The sequence below is a fragment of the Sus scrofa genome, chromosome 8 (assembly GCF_054392235.1).
Source record: "Sus scrofa isolate SSC_HxYL_T2T_F1_AM1 chromosome 8, Sscrofa_HxYL_maternal_Yorkshire_Landrace_v2.0, whole genome shotgun sequence".
Lineage (NCBI taxonomy): Eukaryota > Metazoa > Chordata > Mammalia > Artiodactyla > Suidae > Sus > Sus scrofa.
In genome coordinates, this window is record NC_139390.1 from 54,930,115 (window position 1) to 54,951,077 (window position 20,963).

Below are 20,963 nucleotides of genomic sequence, written 5' to 3' on the forward strand. Positions count from 1 at the left end.
TTTATCCATTTAGCTAGTCTATGTCTTTTGGTTGGGATATTTAGTCTATTAACCTTATTGGTATGTATGTTCTTATTGCCATTTTTTTAAAATGCTTTGATTTGTTTTTGTAGCTCATTTTCTTCCCTTCTTCTCTTGTTCTCTCCTCTTGTGGTTTGATGACTATCTTTAGTGTTGTATTTGAGTTGATTTTTTTATTTGTTTGTGTATCAATTGTAGATTTTTGGTTTGCAGTTATTCTGAAGTTTTGATATGAGTTTATGTATATACAAGATTGTTTTCAGCTGTTGGTCTCTTAATTGCAATTACATGTCCAGTGTACTGCATTTGTACCCTCCTCTTCTCATGATATCTGATTTTGGTGGCAGAATTGTGTGTGGATGATTTCTTATCTTTACTGTATATATACCTCTACTGGTGAGCCTTGTCATTTGTGGTATTTTTGTTGCTGGTTGTGGCTTTTTCTTTCTGCCTAGACAAGTTCCTTTAGTATTTGTCATAAAGCTGGTTTAGTGCTCCTGAAATCTCTTAGGTTTTGCTTCTCTGTAAAGCTTTTGATTTCTCCTTTAAATCTGAATGACAGCCTTGCTGTGTAAAGTAATCTTGGTTTGGAGGTTTTTTCCTTTCATCACCTAAAGTACATCATGCCACTCCCTTCCATCCTGTAGAGTTTTTCCTTCAAAATCTGCCAATAACTTTATCAGGGTTTCCTTGTATGTTATTTATTTCTTTTCCAAGCTGCTTTCAGGATTTTCTCTTTGTCTTTAATTTTGGTCAGTTTGATTCACATGTGTCTTGGGGTATTCCTACCTGGGTTTATTTTAAATGGTACTCATTGCACTTCCTGGATTTGAGTGAGTGGTTCCTTTCCCATGTCAGGGAAGTTTTTGGCTATTATCTCTTGGAATATTTTTTCTGTCCCTTTCTCTCTCTCTTCTCCTTCTGGCACCCCTATAATACAGATGTTGGTGCATTTAACATTGTCCAAGAGTTCTCTGAGACTCTCTTCATTTCTTTTCAATCTTTTTTCTCTATTCTGTTCTGCATTCATGATTTCCACTAGTCTGTTCTCCACCTCACTTATTTGTTCTCCTGCCTCCTGTGTTCTGCTGTTGTCGTCTTCTTCTAAAAATGAATTTTTTATTTCAGTTATTGTATTTTGCATCTCTTCCTTTTTATGTTTTATATCTTGCATCTCTTTGCTCAGTGTTTCCTGTGAATTATCCATCTTTGCCTCCAACTTATTTCCAATGTCTTGCATCATTTTCAGCATCAACAGTCTAAAGTCTTTTTCCTGGAGGCTGAGATTCTCCTGATCACTTAGCTGTTTTTCTGGGGTTTTTTCTTTCTTCCTTATCTGAGTTATAGTTCTATGTCTTTTCATTTTTATAGGTTTTTGCTGTTGTGACATTTTTATAGATAATAGAGTTGTAGCCTCTCTTACTTCTGGTGTCTGCTCCCCCTTGTGGATGAAGTCAGTATGTGGCTTGTTCTCAGCTTCCTGATGTGAAGGACTGATGCCTGCCCACTGGTAGGTGGAACTGATTACTATCTGGTGGGTGGGGCTTTGTCTCTGGGTGAGATTAGAGGTGTCTGTGTGCTTGGGGAGTCTTTAGGCATCCTGTTTACTGATGATGGGGGCTGTGATCCCACCTGGATGGTTGTTTGGCCTGGGGCTTCTCAGCTCTGATGGGTGGGGCCAGATTTTCCCAAAATGGCCACATCCAGAGAAAGGCTTGCTGATGAATATTCCCAAGAGCTTTGGTCCCAATGTCCTTCCCTCACAACAAGACACATTCACCCCTTTTTTCCCAGGAGGTCCTCTAAGAACTGCAGTCAGGTCTGACCCAGACTCCTATGGACACTTTTCTTTGCGCTGGGACCCAGTGCACGTGAAAGACCATATGTGCCTTTTAAGAATGGATTCTCTGTTTCCCCCAGTCATGTGGAGCTCCTGCACACAAGCCCCACTGGCTTTCAATGACAGCTGCTCCAGGGGCTCTTTCTCCCAGTGGCAGATCCCCATGCATGGGGGTTTTATGTGGGGCTCAGAACTTCATTTCTGTAGGTGAGTCTCTGTGATACGGTTACTTTCCAGTCTGTGAGGATTCCCAGAAATCTCGTTAATTTAGTCAGATTTTCTTCCAGTGGATTTCTCTCTCTCTCTCTCTCTCTTTCTCTGTGTGTGTGTGTGTGTGTGTGTGTGTGTGTGTGTGTGTGTGTAGGATCTGTTTTCACTCTTCCTTCCTGAAAATTGCTTGTTTTTCAGATTGACTCAGGGTGGCCAGATGGCTTCTAAAATCACTGCAAATGCAATTATTTCTTTTTGTTTTTTTCTTTTTTTTTATTTTATTTTCCCACTGTACAGCAAGGGGGTCAGGTTATCCTTACATGTATACATTACAATTACAGTTTTTCCCCGACCATTTCTTCTGTTGCAACATGAGTATCTAGACATAGTTCTCAATGCTATTCAGCGGGATCTCCTTGTAAATCTATTCTAGGTTGTGTCTGATAAGCCCAAGCTCCCGTTCCCTCCCACTCCCTCCCCCTCCCATCAGGCAACCACAAGTCTCTTCTCCAAGTCCATGATTTTCTTTTCTGAGGAGATGTTCATTTGTGCTGGATATTAGATTCCAGTTATAAGTGATATCATATGGTATTTGTCTTTATCTTTCTGGCTCATTTCACTCAGTATGAGATTCTCTAGTTCCATCCATGTTGCTGCAAATGGCATGATGTCATCCTTTTTTATGGCTGAGTAGTATTCCATTATGGATATATACCACATCTTCCGAATCCAATCCTCTGTCGATGGACATTTGGATTGTTTCCATGTCCTGGCTATTGTGAATAGGGCTGCAATGAACATGCGGGTGCATGTGTCTCTTTTAAGTAGAGCTTTGTCCGGATAGATGCCCAAGAGTGGGATTGTGGGGTCATATGGAAGTTCTATGTATAGATTTCTAAGGTATCTCCAAACTGTTCTCCATAATGGCTGTACCAGTTTACATTCCCACCAGCAGTGCAGGAGGGTTCCCTTTTCTCCACAGCCCCTCCAGCACTTGTTATTTGTGGATTTATTAATGATGGCCATTCTGACTGGTGTGAGGTGGTATCTCATGGTAGTTTTGATTTGCATTTCTCTTATAATCAGCGATGTTGAGCATTTTTTCATGTGTTTGCTGGCCATCTGTGTATCTTCTTTGGAGAAATGTCTATTCAGGTCTTTTGCCCATTTTTCCATTGATTGATTGGCTTTTTTGCTGTTGAGTTGTATAAGTTGCTTATATATTCTAGAGATTAAGCCCTTGTCCGTTGCATCATTTGAAACTATTTTCTCCCATTCTGTAAACTGTCTTTTTGTTTTCTTTTGGGTTTCCTTTGCTGTGCAAAAGCTTTTCAGGTTGATGAGGTCCCATGGGTTTATTTTTGCTCTAGTTTCTATTGCTTTGGGAGACTGACCTGAGAAAATATTCATGATGTTGATGTCAGAGAGTGTTTTGCCTATGTTCTCTTCTAGGAGTTTGATGGTGTCCTGTCGTATATTTCAGTCTTTCAGCCATTTGGAGTTTATTTTTGTGCATGGTGTGAGGGTGTGTTCTAGTTTCACTGCTTTGCATGCAGCTGTCCAGGTTTCCCAGCAATGCTTGCTGAATAGACTTTCCTTTTCCCATTTTATGTTCTTGCCTCCCTTGTCAAAGATTAATTGACCATAGGTGTCAGGGTTAATTTCCGGATTCTCTATTCTGTTCCATTGGTCTGTCTGTCTGTTTTGATACCAGTACCACACTGTTTTGATAACTGTGGCTTTGTAGTATTTCTTGAAGTCTGGGAGAGTTATGCCTCCTGCTTGGTTTTTGTTTCTGAGGATTGCTTTGGCGATTCTGGGTCTTTTGTTGTTCCATATAAATGTTTGGATTGTTTGTTCTAGTTCTGTGAAAAATGTCATGGGTAATTTGATAGGGATTGCATTGAATCTGTAGATTGCTTTGGGTAGTATGGCCATTTTCACAATATTGATTTTTCCAATCCAGGAATATGGAATATCTTTCCATTTCTTTACATCTTCTTTGATTTCTTTGATTAAGGTTTTATAGTTCTCGGCATATAGGTCCTTTACCTCTTTGGTCAGGTGTATTCCGAAGTATTTGGTTTTGTGAGGTACAATTTTAAAAGGTATCGTATTTTTGTATTCCTTTTCTAATGTTTCATTGCTGGTATACAGAAATGCAACTGACTTCTGAATGTTAATCTTATATCCTGCCACTTTGCTGAATTTATTAATCAGTTCAAGGAGTTTTGGGGTTGAGTCCTTAGGGTTTTCTAGGTATAGAATCATGTCATCTGCATACAGTGACAGTTTGATCTCTTCTCTTCCTATATGGATGCCTTTGATTTCTTTTGTTTGTCTAATTGCTGTGGCTAAGACTTCCAAAACGATGTTGAAGAGCAGTGGTGAGAGTGGGCATCCCTGTCTTGTTCCAGATTTGAGTGAGAAGGCTTTCAGTTTTTCCCCATTGAGGATTATATTTGCTGTGGGTTTATCATAAATGGCTTTGATTATATTCAGGAATGTTCCCTCTATGCCCACTTTGGCGAGGGTCTTGATCATGAATGGATGTTGAACTTTGTCAAATGCTTTTTCTGCGTCTATTGAGATGATCATATGATTTTTGACTTTTTTTTGTTAATGTGGTGTATGATGCTGATTGATTTGCGTATGTTGAACCATCCTTGTGAACCTGGGATGAACCCAACCTGGTCATGGTGTATAATTTTTTTGATATGTTGTTGGATTCGGTTGGGTAAGATTTTGTTGAGAATTTTTGCATCTATATTCATCAAAGATATTGGGTGATAGTTTTCTTTTTTGGTGGTATCTCTGCCTGGTTTTGGAATGAGGGTGATGGTGGCCTCATAAAATGTCTTTGGGAGTGTTCCTTCTTCTTCAACCTTTTGAAAGAGTTTAAGGAGGATGGGCACCAATTCCTCTTTATATGTTTGATAGAATTCACCTGTGAAGCCATCTGGTCCTGGACTTTTATTTGTAGGGAGTGATTTTATGACCTCTTCAATTTCATTTCTAGTGATCGGTCTGTTCAGTTGGTCTGTTTCTACTTGACTCAGTTTTGGCAGGCTGTAAGATTCTAGAAAATTGTCCATTTCTTCCAGATTGTCAAACTTATTGCCATATAGTTGTTCATAGTATTCTCTTATGGTTTTTTGTATTTCTGCTGTATCCGTTGTGATTTCTCCTTTTTCATTTATAATTTTGGTGATTTGGGTTCTTTCTCTCCTCTTTTTAGTGAGTCTGGCCAGGGGTTTATCAATTTTGTTCACCTTTTCAAAGAACCAGCTCTTGGTTTTATTAATTTTCTCTATTGTTTTTTGAGTCTCTATTTTATTGATTTCTTCTTTGATCTTTATAATTTCCTTCCTTCTGCTGACTTTAGGACTTCTTTGTTCTTCTTTTTCTAATTCATTTAGGTGGAGGGTTAAGTTGTCAATTTGGGATCTTTCTTCTTTTTTGAGAAAGGCCTGTATTGCTATAAATTTCCCTCTGAGCACTGTTTTCGCAGCATCCCATAGATTTTGAGAGGTTGTGTCTTCATTATCATTTGTTTCAATGTAGATTTTAATTTCCTTCTTGATTTCCTCATTGACCCATTGGTTTTTTAGTAGCATGTTGTTTAGTCTCCATGGAGTAGGTTTTTTCTCTTTCCTTTTCCCGTGGTTGACTTCTAATTTCATGGCATTGTGGTCAGAGAAGATACTTGAGATAATTTCTATGCTCCTAAATTTATTGAGATTCGCTTTATGTCCCAATATGTGGTCGATTCTTGAGAATGTTCCATGAGCATTTGAGAAGAATGTGTATTCTGATTTTTTTGGATGTAGTGTCCTGAAGATATCAATGAAGTCTAACTTTTCTATTGTTTCCTTTAGGATCTCTGTTGCTTTATTGGTTTTCTGTCTAGAGGATCTGTCCATTGATGTGAGGGGGGTATTAAGGTCTCCTACTATGATTGTATTCTCATCAATATCTCCCTTTATGTCTGTTAATATTTGTTGTATGTATCTGGGTGCTCCTATGTTTGGGGCATATATGTTGATGATAGTAACATCCTCTCCTTGGATGGATCCCTTAATCATTAAATAGTGTCCTTCTTTGTCTTTCTTTATGTCTTTTGTTTTAAAGTCTATTTTTTCTGATATGAGCGTTGCGACTCCTGCTTTTCTGTCATGTCTATTGGCATGAAATACTTTTCCCCAGCCTTTCACTTTCAATCTATATGTATCTTTTGTCCTAAGGTGAGTTTCTTGTAGGCAGCATATTGAAGGTTTTTGCCTTTTTATCCACTCAGCCATTCTGTGTCTTTTGATTGGGGCATTCAGTCCATTGACATTTAAGGTGATAATTGATAGATGATTATTTATTGCCATTTGATCCTCGTGTTCCAGTTGATTCTATGGTTCTCCATTCTTCTTTTTTTTTTTTTTTGGTTGGATGGTCTCCTGTTATTATCTGCTTGAGTGTATTATTTTTTTTTCATTTTTTGCAAATGCAATATTTGGTTTTGGCTTGTGGTTGCCCTGTTTTTTCAGTATGCTAACCCCTTCCCATAATTGTGTGTTTTAGCCTGATGGTCCTGTAAGTTCAAACACTTCATTATTATATTAAAATTAAGAAGAGAGACATACATACAAACAAAAAGGATTATTTACCTCCTAACATCCCTTGCCCACATTTTATGGTTTTGATGACTCTTTTCTTTTTTTCTTTTTAATTTTATTTTGTTTGAAGCATGTTCATGATTAAATCTGTATGCTGGCTTATTTGAGTGACTGCTCTCTGATTGCGGTTTCCTCAGTCCTAGTTCTTCCTCTTCTTCTTCTTCTTTTTTTTTTTTCTTTTCTTTTTTCTTCCCTTTCCTTCCTTTCTTTTTGGTTTAGAGAAGCCCTTTCAATATTTCCTTTAACCTGGGTTTTGTGTTGCTGTATTCTTTAAGTTTTTGTTTGTTGGGAAAAATTTTTATTTCCCCTTCTATTTTAAATGATATTCTTGCTGGATAAAGTATTCTAGGTTGCATATTTTTTCCTTTTAGCACTTTAAATATCTCTTGCCATTCCCTTCTGGCCTGTAGTGTTTCTGTAGAGAAATCAGCTGATATTCTTATGGGGGTTCCCTTGTAGGTAACATTCTGTTTTTCTCTTGCTGCCTTTAGGATCCTCTCTTTATCACTAACTTTTGCCATTTTTATTATGATGTGTCTTGGTGTGGGTCTGTTTGGGTTCAGTTTGTTTGGGGCCCTCTGTGCTTCTTGTATCCTGAATCCAGTATCCTTTAGATTTGGGAAGTTTCCAGTGATAATTTCTTCAAATATATTTTCCATTCCCTTATCTTTTTCTACTCCTTCTGGAATTCCTATTATGCGTAGATTGGCCCGCTTTATATTATCCCATAGGTCTCTTATATTGCTTTCCAGTTTTTTGATTCGGTTTTCTGTCTGTTGACCAGATTGAGTGATTTCCATTATTCTATCTTCCATATCACTGATTCGTTCTTCTGCATTATTCATTCTGGTTTTTACTGCCCCTAGTTCAGTTTGCATCTCTGCAAATGAATGTTCTAGTTTTTCTTGGCTCCTCCTTATATTTTCTAGCTCCTTTCTGAGGGTATCTGCATTACTGTTCATATCTTCTCTTAATTCCTTCAGTATTGTCACTATTTCTCTTTTGAATTCCAGGTCTGTCTGACTGCAGAGATCTGTTTCATTGTTGACTGTTTTAGGTGAGTTCTCCTGTTGGTTTGACTGGGGGTAGTTTCTCAGCTTCTTCATCTTGCTTGTTGTCTTCTTTCTACTGAGGGAGTTGTACTCTCCGTTATCGGGTAGTGTTTGCCTTGTCACTGCCGTGGAATATTTCCTGAGGGCTGGCGTTGTTGGTCAATCTTTTTTGAGGCAGTGTGGCTTTTCTGGAGTGTTGATGGGACTAACAGTGTTTCTTTGAAGCAAAGGAGGACTTCCTGAGGGCAGACAGGACTGGGAGGTCCACCCCACGATGGTAGCAGATTTCACTTGGTTCTCAGCACCCCCTGGGGTCTTGGGCAGGTAGCAGGGCCTTTGGAGACTCAAGAGGCTCCTCCCCAGGGCAGCCCAATTCAGAAAAACCATCTGAGATCTTTTCCCAACTCGGCCAGGCTTGTTGCAGCTTTTCTGGGCTGCAGGGGGTCCTGCCTGGAGCTGGCAGTCCTATGCAGCTGGTCCACTAGGTCTCAGCATTCCCTGGGGGCTTGGGCGGGTAGCAGGGCCCTTGGAGACTCAAGCGGCTCCTCCCCAGGGCAGCCCGATTCAGAAAGACTGTCTGAGATCTTTTCCCAACTCGGCCAGGCTTGTTGCAGCTTTTCTGGGCTGCAGGGGGTCCTGCCTGGAGCTGGCAGTCCTATGCAGCTGGTCCACTAGGTCTTAGCACCCCCTGGGGTCTTGGGCGGGTAGCAAGGCACTTGGAGACCCAAGAGGCTCCTCCCCGGGGGAGCCCGTCTCAGAAAAACCGTTGGAGAATTAGGCCGATCTATTCACGGCCTGGCTAGGCTTGTTCTAGCTTTTCTGGGCTGCAGGCCTTTTCTAGGGGGCTGGTGGTGTTTGGTGCTGCTCTGTGGAAGTGTAGCCCCTCCAAAGGGCAAGCAGGACTGTGCAGGGAGAGCCCCTGTGGTGGTAGGCTTCAGGCAATTGTTGAGGCCAGCCCTCCTGGATGGCAGGCAGCCCCAGGTTCCGCGAGAGCGTAGGGAGTGGCAGGGGTGGGGGGAGGGAATGCACTGGGAAGCACAGCTTTCTGCTAGCTAGGGGGCCTGTAAGCTTGCTGTGGCATGGGGGGTATTCTATGGGAACCCACCCCTTCTTCTCTCCCCTCCCCAGCACGGGCGCAGACCAGGCTCTTCTCCCAGGTTCCCTCTGAGGCGGCTTTCCACTTCCCCGTCCCTAGAGTATTGCTCCCTTCCTCTGCTACAGCTTTGTTTTCTAGTCTCCCAGGCAGTCTCTGCCCCGTCAAATGGTTTAGAGACCTCCCAAGCAGTTTCCGCTCTTCCCCGCCCCCCTAGCCCGGGGACTAACCTTCGGAGGCGAGGTCTCAGTGCCCAGCCCCCACCCAGGCGTCCCCCGGCCCCCTCTCGGGGACCAACCTTCAGAGGCGAGGTCTCGGTGCCCAGCCCCCACCCAGGCGTCTCAATTTTTGGTGACTGTGCCCGTAGTTCAGATGGTCCGTTGGGATCTTGATCCGTTTTTCCGTACTCTGACTTACTGCTACACTCTTCTCTGCATCTGGGGATTCCTCCTGTTCATTTGATCTTTCGCCCGGTAGGTGACTTTCCAGGGTGCGGGATCCCTTTCTCCTCTGCAGTTCCCTTTCGGGAGCGCCCGTCCCGCTGGGATTCACCTTCTCTCACTCTCCTCTTTTCTCCCGTTCTGCCCAATAATGTCATGAACTTCTTGCCGTTATTGGAGTTTAGGTTCCTCTGCCAGCGATTGGTTGCTGTTCTGTGCGAGTCATTTCTTCTGTAGATGTGCTTTTTTTGTTGTGTTTGTGGGAGAGGGTGAGCGTGTCCCCCTACTCCTCCGCCATCTTGTCCTCAATTATTTCTGACATAAGAATATTACTATCTATGTATTTCCCAGTTTCCCAATTTAGATCCCATGTAAAATCTCCACTGGAATTCCCTTTAGAGCCATTCCATATACTATAAAAAAAAATTATCCTACTCACCACAGACACTGGAACATCACTGGCAATTATGAAGACTCAGAGCTTTGCATTATTATCATATATTTAATGAATTGTTCCTCCTGACAATTTTATTGTGCTTCTCTATGCATTTCTAATTCAGTAGTTCTAGATCATAAAATGTCTTTTCTCACACATTTTCCACTACCTATTTGAATCCTTCATTTTCCCCTCATCAGTCTATCTTGAGCATACATGTCCCTGTTTTTCTGTCTGCAGTATTTTTCAGTTAAAAGATTGTTAGAATGGTTTTTGTGTACATGAGAATTAAACAGCTTTTGGAGGGATACTAGGTGGAAAGTCTAATAGGTTTTTACTCAAAGACATTATCTTGAGAACGTTGATTCAGAAACAATACATTTTAAAGCTGGGAAAATAGAGACAGCCTGGAGATTGTTTAATATCTGTATATGTGTGTTGACAGAAGGATAAGAGATGTTGGCTTTTCATTTTACCTTGTGTGCTGTGTGAACCTCCAGTATCTTTGCTGATCCTCATAAAAAAATCTTAAGTGATCATTTCTAACCTGATGCTTCTTTAGAGATAAGTGTATTGAGCTTAATAAAAGGTGGATAATTTGTCTAATTACACTGGATTTGTGATTGCAAGCCAGTGCTTTATAATTTTCTTTTTAAGTTTGAATCCTCTTTACTTGATTGATTATGCATGTGATGTTAAGCAATTGCATATACTTTCTAAAGTTTACTTCCTCATTTGTGAGAATTGAATAGGACAATGTTGATAAAATCATGACCTACCTAATTTAAACTGATTATTAGTGAGGTTATATAACTATAACTATGATTATATTACATTATGTGTAGTCCCCAGGTTTATAACACTCAATCTAGGAAAATTTAATAAATATTTAATTGAATTATTGGGTCATCTCTTGGTAACCAATTTTTTCCATTCTCCCCTTTCATTGGGGTCAGGTCTAGGGTGAGGGATTGAGGCTCTGAGACAGCAAATATTCTGAGGCTCTCCTCAGTCCTGTTCAGGCCTGATCCTGGTCTTACACAGATTTTTTTTTATTTGCTTTTACAATAGTTTTTTTTAAATTAATTTTTTAAATTATAGTTGATTTACAATGTTGTATCAATTTCAGCCATACAGCATAGTGACCTTGTCATATATCAGATGTATAAATATATATATACACACACACATACGCACAGATAAATTTTCTTTTTCTCATAATATCTCTGATCATGTTCTATCCCAAGAGATTGGATATAACTCCCTGTGCAGTAGGACCTCACTGATCTTAATGTGGTTTCCCTGTTCCATATTTCCCCCGGGCATCTCTTGGCTCAGCACTTGCTCCAGCCTGTTTTCAACTCTCTGTCCTGGTGAGATTGGACTTTGTCCACCAAGTTTAATGCTAGGTGTAATGTAATGAACATGGCCCTCCCTGGATGGATTGAATGGAATTATTATCAGCCGCTTTTTGTATGGTTTCATGCAAGTTACACATTCTTCCAGGATAACAGTTCTTTCAGCTAAATGTGAACCAGCTGCTGCTCCAACACTCTGATTTTTTTTGTGACTTTATATCATTTAGTGTAGGTAAAATGACTTATACAAGCTCTGACATTTATAAGTCTATGTACATGCTAGTTACTGTTATTACACTGAAAAAATTAGTTTAATTCTTCTGAATTTTAATCAGAGGTCTGCACAACATGAAATACAACTCCTAAAATAGCTTTTCTTTGTATCATGTGGTTACTATGGGAATGGAGTGTGATTTAAAACAATTTTTAAGTATTATGAAAATCCCAATTAAACATTCAAGGGGCAAATTATCTATGAATGTGCTGACAAGATTGTTGTAGTATTATCTTTACTCTGTGAAATCTAACACCTACACTATGCATCACCATTCAGTGTTGCAATTTTCCTGATTCATTTTTTTTTCACCTTTAATGGATATTAAGTTATCTGAGAGGTAAGGGCTATGACTCTTCCTTCTTGGGACCCATTTAGATTAAGAAAATTACAGTACACTTAATACAGTGCTTAGTATTTGATGCTACAATGAACTAAAACACTAGACAGTATTTAACTGAAACCATCACTCTTAAAAGGGAGGAAAAATTAATACGAGAGAATTTTTAAAATTCAATATTTATTATCATTTTTAAGAATGGCTACATTTATTTTAAATAATTTTGCTCCTATTACATGAACATAGGAACTTTCACTACTAAATAAATTATAATGTCTAACTCTACACACCTAACTTTTTATAATTATCACCATATGCTATGAAACACATGATGTGTGTATGTTATTCTCAACAGCAAAGTAAAAAAAGCCAATATTTACTCTCTGTGATCACACTAAATTATCTACATTATACTTCTTTCTTATAAATGCTCAAGTACTTATTAATCAAGGAAAATAAAACAATGTTCAAATATTGTTTTTTTTTAAACAAAAGTATCCATTCCCTGGAAAAGTCCAAATGATGTAAGAGATATACGACAATATTGCTACATCATTTTGCTGTTGGTGATATCAACAATTCTACCTCATTCAGTTACATCTGCATATTTAATATTAACAAGTTAAACACTGTAACCTAAAATTTAACATTGAACTACATTTTTTTCATTATATCATACATTCGAAATTAAAAAGCATTTTTTTTCTTTAGAATAAGTGTTTCTTGAATTTCCCAAAATTTGGAATTATATTAACTCAATTGTTTTATATTAAATCTGTTATTAAAATGTCACCAATACTGCAATTAATTTGAAAATGCTTGTTACCATACCTTGGCTCAAAATCAAGATTATCTCCATTATTATTTATCATACTTACATAACATATAATAGTTATTCAAGTTTCTAAATAGTTTCATATTATTATTTAAATTATATTTTATTTAAATTATATTTTATTGAATCTAAAGTATGTAGAGGCTACTTTAATATACTATTAAATATTAAAATTTTATATTAAAATTATTAACTAACCTTATATCAGTATAAATTGGTTCCTATTTACCATTTTTATTTGAGAGGATGCTGGGTTTTTTCACACTGAAAAGGGTTTAAATATTTATATTATCTTAAACAAAAATCTAATTTCATCAAAGACATTCAACTTACTTTTAAAATAGTTTGCCCTTTCCAAAAATAAAGAGCTTCTTAATGAATAGTTGTTTCTACCCCATGGGATCTCTTTGACCAGACAATTTATGTTTCCCATTAAAGTCATTATTTGGCACTCTCTTATTTGTTTCATTTAAATTTTCCCAGACAGCTCTCACTCTGCCAGACACTTCCTCTTTAGCCTCTCCACCTAATAGTATGAAAAGCACATTTTATTTCTTGGGCATGGGCATGTTGCTGAGCAATATAATTGGAGAGCGTCAAAAAATTGACACACATCCAATTCACTCCATTGTGAACACTCCTTATAGAGCCTCTGTTCTATTAAATTGAGATCCTATCACAATTTCCTAAACATGTTTTCCTTACATTCACCTCTATAATAGATTCTTTAGTCAGTATTCAGGGTTCTGCACAAGTAGTAGTTGTAAATGTCCTGATGAAAAATACTATTTTAATTTATAAATATTTTATTTTATTTTTTCAATGAGTTAAATATATTTAATACATGAAGATAAATACATGATTATTAAAATTTAAAAATGTCCACTCACACATCACCCAGATGATTGTGTTCTCTGGTCCACATACTCTGCCTGGGAAATTTCCTAAGGTCTTCAAACTCAGCTGGAAATTCATCCTGAGGAGGAGCTTGGCTTAAAGGAGGGAGAAGGAACCCTCCAGGTTGGCAATCATACCGTTTGTTCACACTTGGCTGTGAGACAATGTTGTGGGTGTTATGGGAGAAGTGGAGGGATCCTCCCAGGGTACACCATAGGTTTGCACTGATCTGCCCACTCTGTGGTTGAAACAAGACTGGAGTCAGGCATAAAGGGGTGGCCCTCAAAGCCATACCATTGGGAAAAGCAGGGAGCAACCAGAGATTGTCAGAAGAAAGGGAGGCACTGCCAACCCTCACTATGTCTGCCCTCTCACATGCTTGGTAGATGCCTGGTGGTCTCCGCAGAGGTGGTCCCACCAGAGCCATCCTCTGAAACTGTGACCCTCACTGTGATCCTATGGGCTAACCTGGAAAAGGGAGGAAGAAATTCATTTCCAAGGGGGCTTTGGTTTCTGTGTGGTCCTGCCTCATCAGGGCATAACTGGTACTGAAACACTGACTGAATAAGCCCTGGGAGTCACCAGGAGGCTCTGGAAGGTCACCCCAATGGAGGAGGCCTGGAAGCCTGAGCCCCATTTGTGTGGAGGGCACTGGTTGGTGGGTGACCTGTCCTGGGAATGTTAAGGTGAGTGAGGGAATGGGAATACTCCCACCTCAGAGGATGGGGAGAGTAGAACCATCCATAGACAACCTCAGGGAGCTTGCCCTCACCCTGGGATTTTTCTTAGAGTGACCACCTGGATGAACAGTTTCTACTGGGCTCCCCCATGGATGTGGTGAGTGGCTGCCCCTAGGAGAGTAACTGAAAGGCCTACCAGAAACTATTATTATCTGAGATAGATGTTTCCATACTGGCTCAGTGGTTAGCTAACCTGCCTAGCATTCATCAGGATGTGGGTTCAATCTCTGGCCTTGCTCAGTAGGTTAAGTATCCAGCCTTGCCTTGAGCTGTGGTGTAGGTTGCAGACATGGCTTTGATTCTCTGTTGCTGTGGCTGTGGTGTAGGCCACAACTGTAGCTCCAACTTGGCCCCTAGCCTGGGAATTTCCATGTGCCAGGGGTGTGGCCCTAAAAAAAATCCTATGCCCTCTAGAAAAAATTTACAAATTGTCAGCAATGTAAATCTACATAAAGCAAATGTTCTGTAACTCCTGATCAAGTTAGTAGGATATAGATACCCTATTCATTCTCTTCCCAGTAAGAGTCATTGAATCAGTAGGCATCCTAAATATTGTCTTCTACCCTTATCTAAAGGACATGCACAGTGTATTTGTGCCTTATTTTGTACAGTCTCATGTTTCATTTATCTCATATGTACCTGCGTTTTGTCCATTTCAATCACTTCTTTTCCTTTATGTGAAATTAACACAATCATTTTTCTATTTTAATTTGTTAGGGGTTTACCAATATGAATGATGCTAAGATGAATATTCTTGCATATGTACATGGTATTCTACTGAATACAAATCTATGAAAAGATTCTCCAGATGAAGGCAGGCTATTTTTTAATTGAGTACCTATTCATAGAGTAGCATTGAATAAGGGTTTCTGGGACTCCACATCTTTTATATACTTTCTATGACCAGGTTTTTTAAGTTTGTGTAACATTAATGGGTGTATCATGACCTTGGTGTTGGGTTTTGTTTGCTTTTTTCTCAATCACGGATTTTACTTATGAATGTCATTTTCATTTTCCTATTTATCTTCTGTTGTTTTTTAATCATTGGAATTTTATTTTTAATAAGATGCCTGCTCAAATTTCTTGTCAATTTTTTATATTGAGTTTTCTAAGGTTTTAATTTGGAGAATTTATTTGTAAATTGTATATTCAAACACTTTGTGCTGAAAAATTTCACTCTGAATACTGTATTTGGATAAAGATTACTTCTTAATCAATGCAGTTCAATTTGTACTATGGCTCTTATTTAAAAAAAATAGACTTCCCACACATTTTTATTAGAATTAGTCTTAAGTAATTTATATATTTAATCATACTTACATTGTATTTTTAATATCCACCTATATTCATCTCTTTAATATGGAAACCAATTGGTTTTTATTTATTCACTGTATTAGAAAACACATTAAGCTCATTGATAATCTATATAATTTATAATTATATATTATATAGTTTATAATTATAATCTAATTATAAATCTAACTTCACTTTAGATTTTGTAATATATTTTCTTTATATATATATCACCTGACAATAATACTAAGTATAGAAATTTTTACTCTCCCCAAACCTGTTTCTCATCTTCTACTTTTCTCACTCTATTGAGATACCTACTACATTGATTATCCCAAACTCTTGTGGTTTCATTCTGAGGATGGCTTCTGCTGAAAGGAGAAGAAAATCTTCACTACATGTGGCTGTCATCTAACTGGTACTGTTCTCTTCATGTATCTAAGACCAAGTTCCAGCTATGCCTTGGATCATGACATGACAGTGTCTGTATTTTACACCATTGTGACTCCCATGCTGAATCCCATCATCTATAGTTTGAGGAACCAAGATGTAAAAGAGGCAGTGATGAGAGTGTTTGGGAAAAATTGGTTTGCTAATAAAATACATTTTTCATGTTAAACATAAAATTGAAAGAAACTGAGACTGCTATTTATTGTCTTCATATCAAAAAGTTATAATTAAAGTGTTTTCTTTTAGTTTATTACTGTATTCCTGTCATTCTTATATATTTTAAAATAAATGTCATAGTCAACCTATTTCCTATGCAGTTTTTGTTGTTGTTGGTTTTTGGTTGCCTCTGTAGCATATGGAAATCCCTGGGCCAGAGATCAAACCTGAGCAGTACCTGCAACCTATACAGCAGTGGTGACCATATTGGATCCTTTAACCCACTGTGCTGTGTCAGGGATCCAACCCACACCTCCGCAATGACCAGAGCCACTGAGTGGGATCCTTAACCCACCTCACAAGGGTGGGAACTCCTATACATATATATTTATACATATATATATATATGTATATATAAAGACCATGTGTATACAGACATATACATACATATGTAAAAAATATACACACACACACGTATATATGCTGATACAGGTAGTATTAATTTGCTAGGGCTGTCATAAATTACCATAGACTGGTTGTTAAAAGAAATTTAGGAGTTCCTATCATGGTTCAGGGGAAACCAAATCTGACTAGTATCCATGAGGATGCAGGTTTGATCCCTGCCTCACACAGTGGGTTAAGGATTGTCATGAGCTGTGGTGTAGGTTGCAGAAGTGACTCGGATCTGGCATTGCTGTGGCTGAGGCATAGGCCAGAAGCTGTAGCTCCTATTGGACCCCTAGCCTGGGGGCCTCCATGTGCTACAGGTGGGGTCCTAAAAGACAAAAACAAACAAAAAGAACAGAAATTTATTTTCCCACTGACCTGGAGTCTAGATGTCTGAAGTCAGTGTAATGGCACTATTGATCTCTTCTGATGCCTCTTTTCTTCATTTATAGATCACACCCTTACCCTTTGTCATCAAGTTAACACTAGTTCTTTAAATTTCAGTGCCCAAAACTCTTCTTACAAGGTCAAAATTATATTGCACAAGACCCATTCTAAAGCCATCATTTTCAGTTAATTGTTTCTTCAAAAACTGTATTTCCAAATACAGTTACATTCTGAGTTATTGGGGTTTAAGACTTTATCTTGCAATTATTGGATTTATTCATATACAAACACATCCACACATTTTCACATGCATACATATGACACACACAGAGGCATATGCACATGCAATCTTCACATTAAATGTATAACGTTATCTTTCATATCTATATAACTCCAATTGGATAGGCTCCAACTGCAATCATAAGTTACTTAACAATTATATTTGACAAGTCTGAGTAATTACCATCTCATGTATAGCAAAATCACAGCTCATATATTCCCAATCCACTTTGCATGGAGTCATTGGCCTCTGACTCCAGAATAAATCACTCTGCTTTTACCTTATATCTACACATTTACAGCAATGAATCCCAGCCTTGAATTCAGAGACCACAAAGTCTGTGCTCAAATTCCCAGTATCATGACCATGCTGTTTGAGAGGATACATTTCTTTTGCTTTTGTTTTTTAATTTTTTTAAGTTTTTGTTCTCTCTTTACACTTTTTTAATTTAAAGATTTTTATTTTTTTCCAATATAGTTGGTATACAGTGTTCTGCCAATTTATACTGCACAGCAAAGTGATTATATATATATTCCTTACATTATCCTTCATATTGTTCCATCAAAAGTGACTAGATGGAGTTCCCTGTGACAGACAGAAGAATCTCATTGCTTATCCACTCCAAATGCAGTTGTTTGCATCTATTAACCCCAGACTCCAGTCTATCCCAATCCCTCCACCTCCCGCTTAGAAATCACAAGACCAAGGTTTTCTTTTCTGTGGAAAGTTTCCCTTGTCCTGCATATTAGATTCCAGATATAAGTGATATCATATGGTATTTGAGTTTCTCTTTCTGACTTAATTCACCCAGTATGAGACTCTCTACCTCTATCCATGTTGCTGCAAATGGCATTATTTTGCCCTTTTTATAGCTGAGTAGTATTATATATATATGTCTTGGCTATTGTGAAAAGTGCAGGTGCATGTAATTTTTTCAAGGAAAAAAAATTTTTTTGTCTGGATATATGTTCAAGAGTGGGATGACTGGGCCATATGGTAGTTTTAGATTTAGTTTTCTGAGGTACCCCCATACTGTATTCCATTGTAGTTGTACCAATTTACATTCCCACCAACAGTGCAAGGAGGATTCCCTTTGCTCCACACCCTCTCCAGCATTTATTTGTGGACTTGTTAATGATGGCCAATCTGACAGCTGTGACATGGTACTGCATAGTATTTTTGATTTGAATTTCTCTAATAATTAGTGATGTTAACCATTTTTATATGTACTCATTGGCCATCTGTATATCTTCTTTGGAGAAATGCATTTTGCCCATTTTTCTATTATTATTATTAATTATTATCATTTTCTGTAGAGTTGTATATGTTGTTTGAATATTTTAGAGATTAAGCCTTTGTCAGTTGCTTCATCTGAAACTATATTCTCTCATTCCATAGGTAGTCATTTTTTTATGGTTTCCGTTGTTGTCCAAAAGTTTGTCAGTTTAGATTATGTCCCATTGGTTTATTTTTGCTTTTATTTTTTTTTGCCTTGGGAGACTAACCTAAGAAAACATTTGTATGGCTCTTGTCAGAGGATGTTTTGCCTATGTTCTCTTCTGGGAGTTTGATGGTGTCTTGTCTTATGTTTAAATCTTTAAGCCACTTTTAGTTTATTTTTGTGCATGGTGTGAGGGTGTGTTCCAAATTCATTGATTTACAAGTTGCTGTACAGTTTTCCCAGCACCAGTCTCTTTTTTCTCATTTTATATTCTTGGCTTCTTTGTCAAAGATTACTTGACTGGAGGTGTCTGAATTTATTTCTGCATGCTCTATTCTCTTCCATCAGCCCGTATGTCTGTTTTCAGGCCAGTGCCACACTCTCTTGATTACTGTGGATTTATAATATTGCCTGAAGTCTGGGAAAGTTATGCCTCCTGCTTGGTTTTTGTTCCTCTGAATTGCTTTGTCTATTCAGGTATTTTATGGTTCCACATAAATTTTTGAATTGTTTATTTTATTTCTGTGAAAAACGCATGGATAATGATAGGCATTACATTGAATTTGTAGATTGCTTTGGGTAGTATGACCATTCTTTTTTAATTTTAATTAGTATTATTTTTTACCATTTATTTATTTTTCTACTGTACAGCATGGTGACCCAGTTATACATACATGTATACATTCTTTTTTCTCACATTATCATGTTCCATCATACGTGACTAGACATAGTTCCCAGTGCTATACAGCAGGATCTCATTGCTAATCCATTTTTATGATGTTAATTCTTCCAACCCAGGAGCATGGAATATATTTCCATTTCTTTGCATCCAACGTTCGTTGATTAATGTTTTATAGTTCTCAACATATAAGTATTTCACCTCCTTGGTCATGTTTTTTCCCAGACATTTGATTTTTGTGGGTGCAATTTTAAGAGGTATTTTATTTTTGCCTTCCTTTTTAATATTTCATTGTGAGTATATAGAAATGCCACTGATTTCTGAATGTTAATCTTGATAAAAACAAATAATCAAAATAAATGAAAAAGGAGAAATTTCAACATGTACTATAGAAATACAAAAAAAAAAAAAGAGAATTCTATGAGCAATTATATGCCAACAAATTTGACAACCTAGAAGAGATGGACAACGTTATAGAGATTACAGCCTGCCAAAACTGAATCAAGAAGAAATAGATCAACTGAACAGACTGATCACTAGAAATGAAATTGAATATGTAATAAAAACACTCCATACAAAAAAAAAAAAAAAGTCCAGGAACAGATGGCTTCACAGGAAAATTGTATCAAACATACAAAAAAGATCTTACACCATATTTCTTAAACTTTTCCAAAATGTTGAAGTAGGAACACTCCCAAAGACATTCTATGAAGCCACCATCACCCTAATACCAAAAGCAGATAAAGATACTACCAAAGGACAAAATTATAGCCCAGTATATTTGATGAATAAAGAAGCAAAAATTTTCAACAAAATTTTAGCCAACCAAATCCAACTACATATAAAAAAATTTCATAAACCATGACCAAGTGGGATTCATCCCAGGTGCACAAGGATGGTTCAACATACACAAATCGATCAATGTCATACATCACATTAACAAAAGAAAAATAAAAAACCACAGATCATCTCAATAGATGCAGAAAAAGAATTTTACAAAATCCAATATTCATTCATGATAAAAACTCTTACCCAAGTGGGCATAGAGGGCACATACCATAACAAACTAAAGCCCATTTATGACAAACACACTACAAATATTGGAGAAAAGCTGAAAGACTTCCCACTAAAATCTAGAACCAGACAAGAATTCCCACTCTCACCACTTTGATTCAACATAGTATTGGAAGTCCTAGCCAACACAATCAGGCAAACAAAAGAAATTAAAAAGGTATACAAATTGGAAGAGAAAAGGTAAAATTGTCACTGTATGCAGATGATATGATACTATATATAGAAAACCCTAAGGACTCCACTCAATAATTTCTTGAAATGATCGACAAATTCAGCATAATGGCAGGATACAAGATTAACATTCAGAAACAATTTGCTTTTATTCTTTCAATCAGAGCATGGGCACTAAACCCATTCTGTATTTCTTCACTGCACACAGAGGTTAAGCATTAGCATTTATCAAGATAATATTTAAATTTGAGTATGACAATTTCAATCATCATGGGTTTTCTTTCTGGTTCTGATGACTTTTTGGCTCACTTTCATTCGTTCTGCTTTTCTTGAGAACCCTGCCTAATGCAGAATTTGCTACTGAGAATAGCTCTAGAGAGTC